The sequence below is a fragment of the Neodiprion virginianus genome, chromosome 5 (genome assembly GCF_021901495.1).
Source record: "Neodiprion virginianus isolate iyNeoVirg1 chromosome 5, iyNeoVirg1.1, whole genome shotgun sequence".
NCBI lineage: Eukaryota > Metazoa > Arthropoda > Insecta > Hymenoptera > Diprionidae > Neodiprion > Neodiprion virginianus.
The window spans coordinates 22,002,993-22,022,373 of record NC_060881.1 but is presented as its reverse complement, the minus strand read 5'-3'; the positions used below and the strand labels follow the sequence as shown (position 1 = coordinate 22,022,373).

Genomic DNA, 19,381 nt, shown 5'->3' with positions numbered 1-19,381 from the left:
AGAGTATATAATATATAAGGGATGTACGCAGAATTGGGAATTGGGAATTGACGATGGATAACGCTGCGGGGGTATGTACGATGGGTATGTGCCATGTATTATACGTATATACATACATCCAGTGCTATGACGGTAAAGTGTCCAACTGGAAGTGTAATTGGAGGGTTGGTGGGTTCATGCAGTGGGGGGATCAGTCGGTGGAAAACGAGGCGAGCCCTCGTTTTCAGAGGGACCACGCATAGCACCGTGGCAAAGCGACAAAATACCATTTAGAAACGAAATTGCGAGTCGAGGGCGATAAATTAAAATCCTCGTTCATTCAGAGTCCCGCTTTTATGCTGCCTGCTGCAGTGTTGTTCAAAAGCCTGGCGCTTATAATACAAACTCTACCAGCCATCTGGACGCCCATCGCACTTCGACACCTCCGCCCTGCTGCTGCATTGTGCCTTCGTTGATTCTCTTCTTCGTCTCTTTTTATCCATTCTAGCGTTGCTTTAAAACAAAATAGTCGAATCGTTTTTTTAGTATATTTTCCCGACAATGATTGTCGATATCGCGTTTCCGTCAGTCAGCCATCACTCACTCACTCTATCTTTCTCTTCCCTGCGCTTCTCATCCTCGTTCGTTCGAAAGGCTAATTCGTCCATCCCCCGGTGAACACGTCAGTCAAAATAACGTTTATACACGAACCAACTAACGCGAGACTGCCACCTCCTCGTCAAATGGAAAGGAATGAAAGCGCACGTACTGCAGTTCGGTAAATATGTGGTATTCTTGGCCATCCAAGATCAATAAACCGACCACAAGAGAAAGAGAAAGAGATAGTGAGTTTTCGGTACATTTCGTTCGTTAATCAGGCCGTGTTATTCCCCATTGTAATTCATACCCACCAATATACACACGCATCTCTCGTTCTTCGTCCTCCACTATCTCTCTTTCCCTTTCTATCAATCTCTCTGTTATTCTCCCGGCGCATAGCTAACGTATCAGTACAGAGCGTTCATGGTGTGCTCACCGCACGGATTCATGACCTCTAGCAAGCGTGTCCACCGCGATACAGTCTGGCACGTACCACATAGGACAACCCGATGTATGACTCGTCTTTCCACTATACCAGTATCTACACTCACACGTAAAGTGTGATGTGTCGGTCTTCCAGGAAAATCAATATTCACGAGGCGATGGTATGGGTGCGGGGGATTCGTGTTCGGGCGGGTATCGCGCCTCCGGCCCTCTTCCAAGATACAGCAAATTTGAGTAGGCACGGGCACGAGGGAGGCAACGGCCCATAGAAGCCCCACTGCACTCGCTTCGGCGACACGAAGTCGCGATAAGAGAGACCGCGTCCTTCCCGTTCCAGCGGTTCGAAGAACGTCTGAATGAACGAACGAATGAATGAGTGAAGTAGCTCTCTTCACTTTTTCTATATCGGAAGCCGACGTGTGGCGGAGATTAATCTCAGCACTCAAACAAACACTAGACCGAACCATTCTCTTCGAAGTTATGTTCGAATTTTCGGACCACTGGAAGTTGGGACCTTTGGAAACGAGTCTGTCCGATTGTTCTCAAGTGAACTTACGAGTATAGCAATCGTGAAGAGTTTTAGTATAAGGTGTCGCTTCCAACTGATTCTGGTTCTCAATGTTTCAAGCCACCAGGGTATCCTCCTTCTCAAATACTGGAGCGATGCGTACTCGTCAGTTTAATAAATAATACATGCACACCACTACTCACGTACACACACAGAGTAACTCGAGGGTTGCTAGGAGACACCCCTGCAGTAGGCTGTTCTAGACAACCGATAGAACGTTTTTAGTACGTAGGATAGGTATACCGCACTCACAGCTAGGTACGTGTCATTGTCACCAACGAGCGTTGAACCATCTTTCTGTCTGTCTCCTGAGATCGCCATTGCCACCGGTATATGCATAGTGAATAATAACTCTAGTATTCTATGTTCGATTAACGATCTTTAGACTGACGATTTCTTATTCTCGCCACTGCTACAATTATCATAACCATAATCAGCGGCGTTGTTACTACTCATGTTACCGAGTCTAGGTCAGGCATTTCAAACTAAGAGTAAGTCAAACCCAAACAAAGTCCAAGTTTAGTTTCATCGTTTCATCACCCTGCGGTACAATCGGCCTCATCAGGATCAAGAAGGAGTAACTATTGCAATTGGTACCCCGTACCGGATAACAATGAAACTCCGTTCGAGGGTGTAACAGGTGGTCAATAAGACACTGTAGACTCTACAAATGCCCTTGCACCGCTTCTCCGAACTTCAGCATACACGTTCACATCAGCTGGAGCAATAGCACAAATTTGACTCAGACCGTGTCGGGATGTCAAATGATCTTCTTTAAATCGTGATATTATAGTTACACCTCACAATCTGCGACTCGTTCGTCATTCCGAAAATGCTTGGCTGAAATAAGGAGACGAATTATATGTATTGTAATTAGAAACGTCATAGTTGTTCCTATTGTCTCTTGAATGGTCGGTCACCGGTTGTTGGCCTTGATAACATCTCGTTACCGCACTGCGCGATGAATCGTCAACCGCAATGCGAAAAGTGAGAGAAGGTACATCATCATATTATACCATAGTTTGGTTTGTATGCTACTCAGGATTACTTCGCTACTTGGCACTTGACACTCGACATTATTTTGGTATACCGCAATCATACAGTACCGCATCATATGATGACATCATAGCGTGATAAGAGACGAAGTCCTGTATATCATAACAGTCATACCGCCAACGTCGCGACGCTGGTGACGTAGAACTGTTATATGTAGAAAACACCGGATGCCAGAGTAAACTGTCACTTCCGGGGACAACAATGGCGATAGATGTATACGTTTATGGTACATATTGTAGACTATTCCAGTCGTTTTCGCTGTCGACGGAGACGATGACGGCCACTGCTGTATGAACGACGTGTACCTATGTGTTGAATACAAATGGACCTATTTGACGCCTTCTTTGAGAAACGATCGGGTGACGGTGGTGGTCCTGCATACGGATGCTGGAGGGTGAATAGCAGGAGGCATAAAAGAGGAGGAATAAGAATAAGAATGAAAAGAGGACAAAAGAGTTAAGAATAAGGCGCAGACGAGGAAGAGGAAGAAGCTATTTGACACCCTAGTGTGCCGACCAGAATTCAAATACTTATAAACAAATACGAAGGACCAGAGAAACGTCATGTACAATTGGTTGGAAAAAAAATTACTTTAAAATTTGAAGACGGCAAGTTGCAAGAGGCATCGGTCCTCATGGATCTTCGGCAATTTCACACTCAGGTGACGCAGAGTTCAAGACCCAAATGATTTGGAAGGGTTTTTTCAAGCACAGGAATAAGGAACAGGAGGTGGAGAATCAGGATCGGCATCAGCATCAGCACCACGCAGGGTTACACGCGCATATATAACGAATGCAGCTGCCGCTGCCGTGGTCGAAGATGGCGCCGTATTAGGTGTATGTATGCGTAAAATACGCATGTCGGCACCCGTCTGGGCAGTCAAAAAGGTGCTGCTGCACTGGTGCTAGCGGTGCAGGTGATGGGTGCGGAGAGGAATTCTTTTTGACAAAGAAATATATACCACAGCTATGCACATTATACCCACACCGGTTGTATGCAGGAGTTATGCAGGTATGTAGGTATGTAGGTTCGGAAACGATCCCAAGTTATGTATTTAGGAATGCGGAGAGACCCAGTCGTCTTTCTCCCGATTAATTATAACCATCTGTTTTTAAACAACGACGCAGGGCACGGCAATTCATTACTTAAATTTTGAATTCATGCCTTTTTCTCATTCCCCGATTAAAAAACTCGTACCTTATGCTAGCCGTAAGTGATTCTCATATCTCCCAGATACTGATATCCCTTCGAGGACTCGCGGAACCTTACATTCGATGCTGAACCGTTATGGGACAGCAAATGTTCGTCGCGGAGGGTTCGAACACATAAGGAAATGTGTCCGTAAGGTGGTGCAACTGAGGGGCAAGAAGAGGAAGAGGAAGAGGAAGATCGCCGTATCATCTGCAGAGCTAAACGTGGTGAATTAATTATAGATAGACTGCACGAAGAAGTGGAGGAGTCTTCCTGTACCGAGGGTATCTGCGTCTGCGTTAAGTATCCGACGATCTATCCTATAGTGTATGTGTATATTGTAATGCATATAATACGGAAACTGGTGCTGCTCAGCCGCAATTAACTTTTAACCCCGGTTAATTGCGTGGCGTAATGTTACCTTTGACCGTCAATTACACGCTGTTGCAGAGAGCTGAGATTGCAGCCGATCCTTCCTTGAGGTAAGATTATGTCGGTATGTTAGTTAGCTATGTATTCCAACAGTGTTGACCCGTTATAAATGCTGAATGGCGGATACCCGGGTGATGATCCTCAGCCTGATCCTCATCCTGCGCAAACTATGCGGGTGGGCATTCTTGGATGTATCCATTCAATCGGCAGATCCAGGTACGGAAATCGCTTTAGGAGAATAGTTATGACGACGGAAGGAGAAGAAATGAATGAATGAATGAATGGAGGGCAAAGCCTGTCGAGCAAACACTCTGATTTTCGAATCAAAGAAATTCAGATTTCACATCCCTAAGAACAAACATGATTATGGGACCCCAACAAACCTTCCACATTGTGTATTCGGTATATACAGTAGATTGTCACATGAATATTCCCCTCGGTTAATTCCTTCATTCAACTTCGTTACGGGCATCAATTAGATTTCATACGCAGAGTTTGGAGCTCAAGGAAAGCGGAAAGAGGAGGGAAGTGTTACTCATCTCGCCGCCTAGCGACACAACACTATAATAAGTGTTACTTTACCCACGCTTGGCGTTAGCTGACAAACTCTACAGCCGTAAATTCTTTCGACAGCCAACTCACACCGTGAAAGAAAAGAATCTCTCCGAACTGTGTATCTATGTCACGAAACGATGATCGGATTCCTTGCAAGAAAACGCGACAATTTTGTTCAATCGATAATTTCGCGGGACTCGTAGTTATCAAACTAGATCTACTCGAAGCTCCAACCAATCGGATCCAGCGCTTTGACCGTTATAACGCTGCGGAGGCAACTCGCGATTCACGATCGGTGGAAATTGCAGGGACTGTAATTTGAAAACTGCAAGACTCACGACCTTACGTTCGTCCAAAAATCGTGACAGTTTTTTACAGGCAATTAAATTCTTCGAACACGATACGCGAATGACAAATTTTTTTCATACACAGTTGACTTGTCGATCAATTTTTTTCTCTGCTTTAGTACAAAAATTTCAAAAATTACAGGGTTACGAGAGAAAAAAAAAAAAAAAAAATGATGGGTACTCTTCCGGTGTGAAGGTAGCTTGTTGAGACGCATGCGCGGGATGGTCGTGATGTTGCCGACTCTGACCGAAGCCTGGCAGCTACTAAACTTGGGTCAAATAATATGCCCCGCATGCTCTGTGCTTCGTTCGTTCTTAAATCGCCCAAACCAGTTTTATAACTCACATTGCGTACCTGCACCACCTCCGTGTCTTCATTGTGTCTCGCTTTGCCATAAGTTGCGGTAAAATATTTTTTCTGCGTCAAAATGCGGCCAAAATATTAGAGGGGAAAAAAATTGGTGCGCATCTGCGCTTAGCAATAGTAATAAAAAACCAGAAAACGAAAGAATTCCATTTGAAGAAGATCAAGGTGAGCCAACTGATTAAAGGCGGAGCGAAATCAACATGTTTTATTTATTTTAATAACTCAAAGATGTTTTTCGACATTCGAACGATTCGAACGTTGTCCATGATTCCTTTACGAGTCTGGCGCAAAGGGGGAAATTATCATTAAGCTGTGTTTCGACACTTCGAACACGCTCGAGCCGATGTAGCCGCAGTACAAGCAAAGCTAATCGTAACCCAACGAAAGAGAGCTATATAGTATACACGTATACATACATGAATTTCCAAATACCGCGACACCACATCCCGTACTTCGATGTGTATTTGTATAATATGGAAAAAGTTTACGCAAGAACTATAACTTGAAGTAAATTTATGCGTGCGCACGCGTACGTGTGTGTGTGTGTCTGTGATGTGTAATGAAAATTCTCATCTCCGAGCCCATTTGCATGTGTACGTGTACGACTGTTGGTTCACCGAATTTTTGATAATCCGCGACACACTTGATAGGTAGCAGGAACAAGAATAACAAGAAAGAAGCATGTTTTGCGGTTAATCATCGAATAATTACAGTAATATTAAAGATGAAGAAATAACACATGCGTAAGGTACGATAATCTTCGAAGAAAAAGAATCGACGTACATGTATGGATAAGAGAAGGAAAAAAAAACGAGATAAGAGAGGGTAAAAAACGCGTGGAACATTCATTTAAGTGAATGATAATTGTGTTCCACTCGATAAACCAGGCAGCCCTGTTCGGATCTTATCCGAAATTTGGTAACTCACTGCCGCCTAGATGACAACTTTCTACGGGTGAAGGGACATATTACATATGGGACATTCCATGTCAACTCAACCTGGGTCTAACTCTCGAAATTTTTTATACGATCGTTTTGAATCTCGAAGGCTTTCATTATTCTTCGAATTTCCCGAATCGACTTGTATGACCTACAATTTTTCGAGACGAACATATTAATCTGTACAATTCAAAGATTTCAAATAATTTTGACAAGTCACGTGTCAAACATCAAAATTTTTTAACATTGAACCGAAGTGGGACGACGTTCCCTTCTTATTTTTTCTGAAAGCTTATTTCTAAAGAAATACAGAAAAAATAGAATGACGAGTTAGTTTGCTACGGGCAGTTGCTCAAACACTTCCATATGTAACACAAGAGTTTTGAGAATTTCTTCAGATTTTTAAAATGTGTTGATCAATAAGTTCGTTTTTTAAAAATTGTAAATAATTCAAATCGATTGAAAAAATTTCAAAAAAAACCCACGTATCTTCGAAATTCAAAACAATCACATAAAATCTGCGATCCAAATCAGGGAAGTCATCGTCAGACCCAGGTCGAACAGACATGGAATGCCCCATATAGCGTACACAAGCCAGGGGTCAATTCGGTAATTGATTTCTTTCTCAATTATTTTCGTACGCTACATCAAGTGTATAATATACGTGGCAGCTATTTGATAACATTTCTAACCGTCTATCGGGGACGGGGAAACAGCATTCAATGGGTTTTGATATCGCGCACAACCCGCTTCATCTTTGAACAAACTTCGCAACGGCAGTTAACAGCTATTCGGGGCCTCTGGCCCTAATTCTGCCCTGGAAAGCGGCCAGGTTAAGCGTCATCAGATTACTCTTGGGTCCACCACAGATTATCCTCAGAATATCCTGTAATAGAATTCTTCAAGCCGTACCCGACCCTGACGATCAGCTGTTCTCTTCATCAGTCGATACCTACACTTATACATTCATAAGCCGTTGTACCCGAAGAAGAAGAAGAAGAATAAGAAGATGGAGAAGAAGAAGAAGGAGAAGAAGGAGCCGTGCGGCGGTCGTCTTATCTCGGGTAGCAGCCGTAGAGAGTGCACACCGGGCTTCGATGGCGGCATCTTTAAAGGCATACCGGGCCGAACAAGAGAGAGGGAATATACACGGCGAAAAAGAGAAAAATGGAAAGAGAAGAGGGGAGAGAGAGAGTCTGCAGGCAGCAGCGCGTGGGAGATCGAGTTGACCCACCGCCGCCACCCGACCGAATCTATACGCGATATGTATATCTATATATAATATGTACCTTCCTTAAAGTGTTTCTCAACCTGTCCAGGTGTGTCTGAAGATTTTAATGAAGAAGAAGAAGAAGAAGAAGAAGAAGAAGAAGAAGAAGAAGAAGAAGAAGAAGAAGAAGAAGCAGCAAATGAAGTTACGAGACAAAGAACATGAAGGTGAAGTCAGCAGAAAAGGAAGCATATAAATGAAATGATGCGCGCAGAAAGAAAAAGCAATTTGAAAAAGGTGAGATGAAGCGTGATCCAGAGTATTATTATAATACAGAAAATAACACGTCAAATAACGAGGGTATTTTATAAAATACCAGTAACAGGTGAACAAAGCTGTGATTGTATTCGTTTGTAACCCACTCAGTTCGATGTTATATTTACTATTCGGTATATCGTAGAATTAATTTCGATTCTTCTTATCCCATTTGTCATATTTTTTTTTGTGATCTTTCTCCTCCCACTATTCTAAACGAAGGTTAGAAGCACCATCAATTTTCTACACTCATAGATATCGTAATTCTATACATGCGTGCATACAGAGGTATGTTATTATAATATCAGTGGCGAGTGCGAAGCTAGCGAGCGGTATGGCATTCCTCGGGGCGGCATATACCTGCCTAATCTAGTGCCACGTACACCATGATTTGCTCTCTGTGTGAGGATCGTGAAGAGCGTGAAGAGCGCGAGAGTAACCACCCTCGAAAAGTGTGTGTTTGTAGGTATATGTTGATTAGCCGGTTGGACAGGCAACGAAATAATTAAAAGTCTTATGATAATTGCGGTGGGTGGTAGGAGGGAAGAGGGAGTCGGACTCGGTGATTATTTATGCAGGAATGCAGTCGTCAACGAATCAATATCATACAGGGTCCAACCATCGCTCATTCCATCCTTTTACAGCGTCATGATGATAATGACGATGGCGGTGTTCGTGAGGATGAAGATCTGGAAAGAAAACGCAGCGAGGATTGATTTACTCGGCTCGCAACCGCGCGTTCTTCGATACAAGTTAAGAATAGGCTGCACCTAAGTACCGAATGTTGCAATGTCGATGAAGTTCCCTGACTTCGCAACCGTTAGGGTTACGTTCTAGGTCAATGATTGTGTTCTTCCCAACTTCTCTCTCCTCCTCGAGGTTCGGTTGTATGGGACCGAATTAAGGGCGCGACGAATGATTTTTTTATCTATCGGATTTCGTTTAACCGTTGCAACCGGGCTGTAGAAAATGAGAAGATGAAGAGGATGATGAATCGGGAAGGCATTTCGGAATGGAATGCGTGGGATTTGCGTTTGTCGTAGATGTATGTACAATGTACATTGTACATACATACATACCTAGACTTGACCCAGAAATTGAAGTCGATCGAGTATGTAAGATACAATCTTACTCGAGTGGCTTTGAAGAGCACCACCGCCACCGTCAAAAAGAATAATCCCGAATTGAATGCCCACTCGAGTTTCCCGCACCCCCGTCGTCCCGCGGGCTCTTCTCTGTTTTTTTTCTCTTCTCTTTTCCTCCTGGCAACTGCCGTTCAGCTACAAAATACCCCTTAACTTACAAAGAGTTTAGATACTAAATTTTGAATGCCACGATTTCTTCAGCCGAATGCATTTTTTGGACTCGAATTTCGATCGAAGAAAGGAGAGCGATAAATTGATCCATCGTTGATGCTACTCTTGATCCAATTTCTGTATTCCTTGGAAAAAATCAAAACGATTTTGTTTTGGCGAGAATTTTTAGGGACTCGTGGATTTAAAATTAGAACGATTCGAATCCGCGACCGAGTGGGATTCGGTGTCAAGTTGTAAGATTGATTTCTGATTAGTGGAAGTTGCGCGGTCTGTATTTCAAAAACTATAAGACTTACGACAAACATTTTTCAACGGAATCGTTTCGTTATTTCACGGGTAACGGGTTCAGGTAAATTATAATATCGTAAACACGTGTTAAATATTAATTCTCGCTGCAGGAGAAGCGTAGAATTTGAAGGTGGACTCAAAGTGAGATTGAAAAATCCGGTTTACATGACGATGCAGAGAGGTGAAGAAAGAGAGAAAGCATTCACACACAACACTGTGGGGAGTGTTTAACAGGAAGTTCGTAGTTAGAGAGATCCAAACCCCGCAGGTTTGCTACAGCTTCTTTTACATATGTAACTACGACATGTCGTACACGCAGTGCTTATCATTAATTCTTTCCGTCAGCTTCTCTCTCTCGCTCCCTCTCCGTCTCTTTTTTTCCATCCTTCTCCCTGGTACTTCTGTATATTTTTTCCACGGCAATATACTTCATCTTCGTTTTGAAAATAATCAAATACCTAGGTTTTTGCCGCTGTTGGTTAACTAATACCGAGTGTTTCTTCTTCTTGCTCGTCGTATTCTCCTGTCTTAATCGTCTTCCGCTTCTTCTCACCGCACACCATACGCGTAATGTTAGCTACTAGTGCATATCTGGATGTGTATGCACGTGCCCGTGTAATGCGCGGCGTGTCTAAACGATTCTAAAGAGTAAAATACACCTCAGAGACAGGACGAAGCGTAAACAAGAGAACATGCATCGAATGAACTTAGCATCGGCAGCAGGACTAGCAGCAACTGCACAAATTTCCCTCGCTGCGCTGCCGCGCTGGTTGTAACTTGTAATAAATTTATCTCGACGTTTTACGTAAATAAGATAAAAGTTTTTCACCCCTTTCGTTTCAATTTTTTTTCTCTCTCTCTTCCTTTTTTTTTATCTTAATGTAACAGATTGACATTTGAATTTCAGAACACACAAAAAGTAGTGGTTAGAATGAAAACTTATCACGTCATGAATTTCGTTCGAAGAAACAAATAAAAATAAATAAAATAACCGGGAATTGAGAATGTGAGATAGAGTAAAATAGATGTAAGGCTGCTATAATAAACTATCGGCCTGCAGCAGCTACCGTTTCGTTCTCTGTTTATATATCTACAACAATGTATAGGTATATAAATTGTACATACACCTACAGGCACATAACGTCGAAAGTGAACAGCGCGGAAAGATATTTCCCGATAAAGCATCAACCGCAGGAACAGCAGCGAGCCGATTGCTGCTGTACCTACGCTGTATACCATGTAAATATACATATAATGTACATGTATAAATACACAACAAATATGTACACATGCCCTGATGTCTAGACATCCAGACTCGAACGAACGACGAGTGAAACTTTATCGGTTCTCGATTCCTCCATCTTATCCACCTCCTTTCGTATCTGCAGGATGTATCACGGTTTTACATATTATCGATATATCAAGAGACTCGGTAGAATCTCGCGCCAAGTAAATTGAAAAAAAATAATAAGAACGTACGTGCTAGCCGACGCAGTCTCTTTACCACGAAGAGAAGAAGGTTTTAATCTATCCGGTGAAAATACCATCGCATATTTCTCCCTTTTCACAATAACTGCGAAATTGTCGGAATCGTCAGTTCGATAAAAAATTTTTGTCGCCAACTTTCAGACCAGATTTTCGTCTTGGTCTTCACACCGCATTCGTACAGAGTGAATTTCTAACGACCGCATGCTCCGACGTCTGCTAAAATCTGATGAGCACGCGCTACAATCCGAAAGCGGCTCCTTACCAGAACGACCAACTGTCGTAAATATAACCTCAACATTTTTTGACTGTTGTCACTGGCAGTTGCGCTCAACACCAAAAGCTTTCCAAATTTTTGAGATTATATACGTCGCGGTGAACTGTCGTCTAAATTTATGACGGTTGGTCGTCCTAACAAACAACCGCGCTCGGATTGTGGCGCGTGCGCGTTAAATTATGGCAAATGACGGACCATGCAGTCGTTAGGAATTCACTTTATAAAAAGACTTATTCTCTGGGAATTTGTATGACTATAAAGATAACATAGAGAGGCACCGTTACATGCAGAAGTCACACCGATCTACATACATCAGTGAGAAGTTTACGGAGACAGAAATGAGAGCTGGTGTCGATATCGCTGTGTTCGGTCGATGTACTGAGAAAAATTTCGTTTTACACGCGTATGTAATTACATACATCCAATCATTTCCTACAAAGGCCCGCCAAGTAAAACCAACTCCAAATTTTTCATTTCACCCATAATAGTGTATTTTCTGTGTTGATTTTTTTATTTTTACGAAGAAGTCATTTATTCGGAAGTAAGGAGTTTTATTAAAATATTTTTTGTTGCTAAGGGTATTGTTGCTGGGACTTACTCAAATGTACATAACTATGTGTATAACTCAGATAATTCCGAGTATAATTCTTACTTTCGTTGCTTCGTGTTTGTTGTTTTTTTTCCGTTTCGTAATTTTTGTGCAGTCAAAGAGAATTGGGGATATGGTATAACCAAAGCCCCCTGCTGCACTCTCGCTTATAACGAGAAAAAGGGAGAGAAAGAGAAAGAGAAAGAGAGTTCGACGTACAAAACACGTGATGCAGTTCTCACGCGCCCGTATATAATACAAAACGCATATTGTACAATGCAAAAATGATGATGGTGTGCGGCGGTCGCAGGCACTGTGCAAGTCATTACGCATTATATTTATACACCACGTTATAAATATGAAATTTAAAGAAAGATTAGGAATAAAATTTAATTCGCGTACAGTTTTAAAATTATTATCGTCGGGTTGTTTTCTCTTTATATAATTTTGCATTTTACTACGTCGTTATAGGTATTATAAAGTTAATATTGATTTTCAACGTTTCTTTTACATAATCGTATTTAATTGTTCATTTCACTCGTTTATTGCTGATTATGTTATATTCACAACTTATCTCCCTGGGCTAACGTCATAGGTCAGAAATACAAAGATAAGAACGATTAAAGAAATGGAAAAACCCCAAAACAAGCTGAAAATCATTATTGTTGCTCAAAGTTTTATAAACGAGTCCAAGGACAAAAAAAAAAAGAAAAAACAAACGATAAAAAAAAATTAACGAAACGTAGGAGAAAAAAATCTGATAAAAAAATACGAGTGCGTTGGAAGTGCAATCGGATAAAATCTGATATGGTTAGGGTTAAAAGCACCTGCAGCAGCCGAGTCAGCATGGAATTCCTCACCGAATGCATATATACTTATAATCAATGCAGCGGTGCAACAAATGCAGTGTGATACCCATTATACCGCTGCTAGCTGCACAGGTAGGTATCTATAACATCGGCTATATGTGCATTGGTAAAAGGACTCTAATCTCCGAAGGAGAGACGGAAAGAGAAAGAGGCTGGGAGTCGTCATGAAGTTATGTCCGGTAGTGTAGCCCGCACACAGATACTCACTCGCAGGCACACGCGTTTGCGTGATTAAATAAGTACACACACGTACGCATCTGCATACACAATGTATGCGTTATACATATACAGACGCAGACAAACACACGCGAGAACCGAGAGTTTATGCATTGGCCACATTCCGCTCCCATGCCCGAAGCGCAGCCTCTCTCTCACTCTCTCTTCGTTGCTCTCTCTCTCTCTCTCTGCAGCACCAACTCTTTTCCACCGCGAACAGCGAAGGGCAGTATAGGTAGAGACCTCTCCTCTCTCTCCTTCCTTAAACCATGTATATTATACCTATGTACTATACACTAGAGATCGTCGTAGGTATACACCGTTGGGAATAATTTGTGTAAATGTTAAATTTTCAAGTCGTATGTTCAAATTTTACTGTTTGAAATTGACACGTTTCTTGAGTCCCGATTATTTTTACACCCCGTGTATATGCTGGTATATATTATTTCTCTGGAACAATCAACTTCTGTTGATTGAACTCTTGCTCTACGAAATTTTAGCTGATTTTAACTCGTGGCCAGAAACATTCGTTTTCCGACATGATTGATTTCGATATCACGAGTCTACACTAGGTGTCGAAGAGCTTGGCGCTCCCAGGACAAAAGTGATTCGGGACTCCGGGATGCGCGATTTCTATAAATATCAAAATATCTTTTTTGACAACGAATCAAAGATCGATAATAACATTACCGACAAAGGAAGATAAGGACTTCATTTTCCTGCATATCAGTTCTCTTTCTTAATAACTTTTTCTCCTAGAAATAGTTCTCTTTTCTGAAGTAAATGGTAGAGTAGAGAGGATTGGTAACGTCTTTGAGTGACGGGTTGACCGGTGTGACATTAAATAACGATATAGTATATCAGAACGGGGCGAGAGGCGCACCAACCTGCAACTGAGACCAACCTAAACTAACCAAATCGAACCCCAAGGAAGAATAAAATGAGACGAAGGAGGAAGGGGGATGCAAGGTGCTGATTCATCGTCGCGCAAAGCATCGGAGGGCCAAGGTAGGAGGATGGGGAAATCTCTTTTCGATTTTCTCTCAAGGGGCAGCCAACGACGGCGGGGAGAAACCGAGAAGAAGAGCATCTACCGTTGTTCGTGTGTATCGCGAGGGAACAACGAACGCTCTTCGAAAACGAGAACAGACAGGAACAGACAGGTTCGAGCACGAAGGACCGGCACCAGCAGGAGCTCGACTCGTTGCCATGCCTGCTACACGTTGCACCGACATTCCAAGGATGATCCTACGGGTCTTTCCGGTCTTCCGCGAGCTTCCAATGGTCTCACTTATAACCCGCGGCACCTTAGCGTGTAATGCCTGATTACTTCTCTCTTTCTCTCTCTCTCTCTCTCTCACCTACACCTTTCAACTTTACTTTATGGACATGGGTACAACCTTAGGTATGTATGTACGTCTGGTTTCTCGGGTGACATAAAAATACGATCGTCATGCGTACGGGGCATAAGGCTCAGAGTATAAAGAGTGCAAACAAACGCGGTCTTGGCTCCTCATCTCGGTGGTTAAATATTTGAATCGTGCTGTGCAGCGCGGCAAAAGACTCGTACCGGTGATGCTGCACTGCACTGCGCACTTTCTTTTCGTCTGAAGTAAAGCGACACTGTGTGTGAAGATATCAGTGGAGGGTAGACACACCGAGCGACGGCATGCCGACACTGTGTTATACCAAAAGGAACAATCAAGGAGAATGCAGTGTGAAGGAGGGAACGAGGAGGATTAAGATTGAGATGAGGATCACGATGATGAGGCGGAAGTAGGCGACCATAAACCTGCGTAGATATGCGCATACGTGCAAGTCTGATAATACAGTGTGTTATATATGTATGTACCTATAAAAGCTGCATGTCATAAAGAAATTGGTACATCGTGTAACCGGGCGGTATTTAATATCATGCCGGGTGTGTGCATGGGAAGCAAAGATGGATAAATAGGTACATATATAGACGTATAGATGGATAGATAGATATGAATTATATTTAAAGTGTAGTTGAACAAAGGTTTGACACAGCAGTTAAAAAAAGTAAATACAGGTAAATAAAGACAATGAAATGATAATGAGTGTTTTTGTAACTAATACAATTAAAATAAAACTAGAGACACAAAAAAAAGACAAATAGAACGAAGGAGAAAGGAAAAGGAGGAACCGTAAATCAAAGAAAGAATCCCCAACCTCTGTACGCTGGGATTGCAGGTACGAGTAGAAGAAAATATCGTTATGGACCGTATAGTACGAAATTCGGCGATCTAATGTTTCTTAGATAGTCTAAAGATTCATTCTGCTACTAAAAATCACGTGCAAATCACAGTTGTAGAAACCGCACAGTTCATGTCGCTGTGAAAAGAAGACGTAGAGAAGGAAGGCGTTATTTAACGTACAGTACCGCAGCAAGCTCCTTTCACAAATGCGTTTTACGCGGTGAGAGAGAGAGATAAGAATAAAAAAAAAGGAAACATGTGTAGCAGCCGCAGCAGCACAAAGAGCACCGTGAATAGTGGTGCATGCATTGTGAATGCAGAAGCAGTCGATAATACCTGGTTAACGGCTTACCATAAGATGCATGTGTCGTTGTGGGAGGAAAGAAATATCGCTCTTCCAGAGAAACCGTTTAAAAATTTCTAAAACGATACGCGATATTGTCTTTGAAGATTATGGAAAAATAAGATAATCCTTCTCAGTTGGCATCAACAGCAATTGATTAGAGAATTGGAACGCCCTAATATGGTCACGAGGCTCGATAAAAACTGGCGCCAAGTGCAGAGAGTGAATTGACCAGTGTTCGTTCATTGGTAATATTTCTCAGCTCAATTGGTGTTGTAGACCACTTGGCGAGATGAATTTGCTGCAGTATAAGCGTGTCTTGCAATGTGGGTACTTGATCAGCAGAGTTCGTACAGCACTTATTTACAGAAGTGGCATGCGTGCCTTGAATTTCGATCATAAAAATCCACCCTATACGCCGTATTACAGATGTAATAAACTAAAGAGTAAGCTAACTGCGTGCAAACTGGGGAACGATATACTTGTAAAGTAGTATCAGCAGCAGCAGCAAGTTGTAAAACATGAAGTTCTACCGACCCCCCCCCCCCCCCCCCCTCCTGCCCCTCCCAGATCCCGCCTCGACGGTCGTAAAAATGTTAAACAAAAGACGGTTAAAGGTGAAATGCAGCCACAGGTATGGCACCAGGTAAGACGGCAGTCGGCAATGCACATGACGAATGCATTACGAACGCATTTTGAAAAGTGTCTTCTTTCCAAATACGGTGATCCATTTACTGGACATGGGAAAATTCAAGAATTTTTCAGCTACATTTAGCCTTATCTATATCCTAACGGGAATTTTCACGAGTATACTATTATGTATAGTTTGGGTGCTACGATTTCACGGTGCACGATTTGTTGGCTCCACAATCGTCTTTGGGTTTCGAAATGTACCGTAACCTACACCAGTCTGATCTAACCTGATTCGGTTGTTATCATCGGCATCCTCATGCACAATCCTCGAGAAGTGTTCAACACCCGTTCACCAGTATCTGAAATATAACTGGTAAGCCTACTCGGTTGAACAATAAACAGTGATACTGAGAGCGATCACAGTAGCTGTGTACGGCAACAAGTTTGGGTGTTGGATTAAAAATGATGGCGCATGCAGTGTGGCCGTGCCAGTATGGCGATACACGTCGCGTTATGTCGCTAGCAAATCACCATCCTCGATCATGTTGTGTGAGACATATTACAATACTTCTCCGTGATGAAACACTAAAAGTACCCCATGTCCAATGGTACAAGACGTGATTATTGTTGTTCAAGATATAACGTACATACAGTATGTCATGTGACTTATACGTCGGAGACTAAACATTCTGATAAGGAGTACTAAATAACACCCATCTGTTAATATTTACCCGCCATCGCAAAATCACTGGGATACACAGGGTAGTTTGGCACCAACAGCATGGGATCGAGTGCTGCACGTAACGAAAAATGCGTAATGACATTGTACGGTGGCTACTATATGCGGTGGTATCCGTGTGTGCTCAGGTCTTACTCATTTTAGAAGTACCCAATAACTTATTTTTATGCTTATTTTCGTGGATAACTTTTACTGCATATTACGGGAATGTAGAGACGACGTAAGATAAGAAAAATGAATATATAGAGAGAAGTACGTGTGTAGAATGATGGTAACTTTATCGAATCACTCTGGCTCAGTTCCATATCATACCTACGCATGATATTGTTATACCTTAACGTCAAATACGTTTTGTCTTGGCAATTCAACAACGGCGCCTATATAGATATGATACAATAATTTGTATTGAACGAACATTCTGTATTAAGTTTTTTGTTTCTTCAATCAATCACGGCCTTGTCATGAGAACTGTGAGGAAAAGAGTACGTTAATCACGTTCAAATTTGGCTGAAATAACTTGGTGCCACGTTAATTAAGTCGCCTGAAATATCACGTGACATCTTCGTGTGAATTTGCACTTGATAGTCACGCGTGCAGTGATTTGAATAAACTTAAGGTCATGCGATGCAATTTGCATTTAGTTCCGAAGTAATGGATTCCCGAAGTCATGTGGTCAGGATAGGATTGGATCACTTGATTAAGACATTCGGAGTTCAGGTTCCACCAATTGAAAGAATTCTCATACCTTTGCCGAACTATACTTACTCGTAAACTACATAATTGGTATCACAGACCGCTATAAAAGAGAGATCGGGTTAAACTGAATTAAACGTCCATGCCGTTTAAAACGATACAACGTTGTACGTACCAAGAGACACATTCTCTTCATTTGTGCAGCACGGAGACGCGAATACTGTCTCTGTACATGAATCATCAGCCTCGTTTATGTGGCGACGCGTACATCCGTGTAGAAAGAAAGTGAGAAAGGAAGAAAGAAAGAGGGAAAAACCCTCTGTTCACCCTGCATGATGGCACCGCGTCATCCATAATGGGTATAGGTTATAATACCAGAGGTATAACGAACCGTGAAAATATTTGTCGCGGCGTTGCGTGCAGGCAAAGAAAAGAAGAAAAGAAAGAAGGGGAGAAAAAAAGAGAGAAGAGAAAGAACGCGTGCGGTCGTTGTCTGTCCCTGTGGTCGTTCATCGCTGAAACCTAGACCTAGAATCCAAGACTACCTGCCCCACAAAGATATCGGCTGAATTTGGAGTAATCCGAACTCCAGATACTAATTTACTATACGGATAAAGTGGAATCGTTTGAACCCACAAGTTGAACCCCTCAGATTTGAACTAATTTCGAATTTATGAATAGGAGTCGATATTAGACATCGTAAGTTGACAATTTCGTCATGCTTTATAGGGATTTGATACAGGTACAGATTGACTCAATTTCGAGTAAGTTACAGTGTTGGCGCAACGTGAGTTGGATACTTTGCAAAGTGAATCAGCTTCGATGGCGATCTTCTTCTTTCCCCCGATCTCCCGCCACTTAATTCGCGCAAGTCCTGCTCCTCTTTACGACGAGGATGAATAGGTACATACAGCGTCGGCACAGTTCACATAACAGGTATAAGGTGGTTATACATACCCGAAGCTTAAACATAGGCATACAGGTATGTGCCTTATACAGGTAGGAATGAAAGAGAGGCGCAAAGGAATGCGTGAGGCAGCAGCCTCCTCATCCTCTTTTTCTCGGTGCCGCCGCCGCTGCTCTGTTACCACCGTAAGGCCTCCTCATCCTCCTTGAACGAGAACTACTCAGCTCTCAGGTATGCGCCCTTCCTGCCTGCCTGGCTGGTTGCAGCACTAACAGCAGCCGGCATTGAGGGTTGAGAGTATTGAGTAGGTGCCGGTGTCTGTGGTCTGTCTGTTTCTCCGTCTGTCTGTCGAACCTTCGGGATGCTTGCCGCTGCTACTAGGATCACGGCACCGCAAGTATGGAAGGTGTATGTGCTCGTTATGCTGATCTCTACGTACACGACCCAAACGCATAGGATCGACACTTTTTCTACGGCGATGGAAAAGATGAACGGAGAAGTGAGAGCGAAAGGAACGGACGAAAGATGGGAATTCGGTCATAAGTAATTTTCTTGGATCTAGGAAAAATGTGAGAAAATTTTTTTTTTATCACTTTGTGGAACCTCGTATAACCTCGGCTGTTACATCTATAGTACAAAAGCGTCTTTCAACAGAGGAGAATTTTTGCGCCCGGTCGCGCACTGTGTGCAACCTACACGTAGGAGCGGAGCTGATTGTGAGATGGAAGTAGAGGAGAACTTTTAAGCTTCTCAACAACGCAGCGCGGCACGTCCTTCTTTTGTAAACCCACTAACAGGTTGTAAC

General features: G+C 42.5%; 1 protein-coding gene across 1 annotated transcript in view; it reads right to left on the bottom strand.

The window, feature by feature from the left end:
- LOC124305525 (glypican-4) overlaps positions 1-19,381 on the bottom strand; it is a 38,265-nt gene that overhangs the window by 11,664 nt on the left and 7,220 nt on the right. The window lies entirely within an intron of this gene.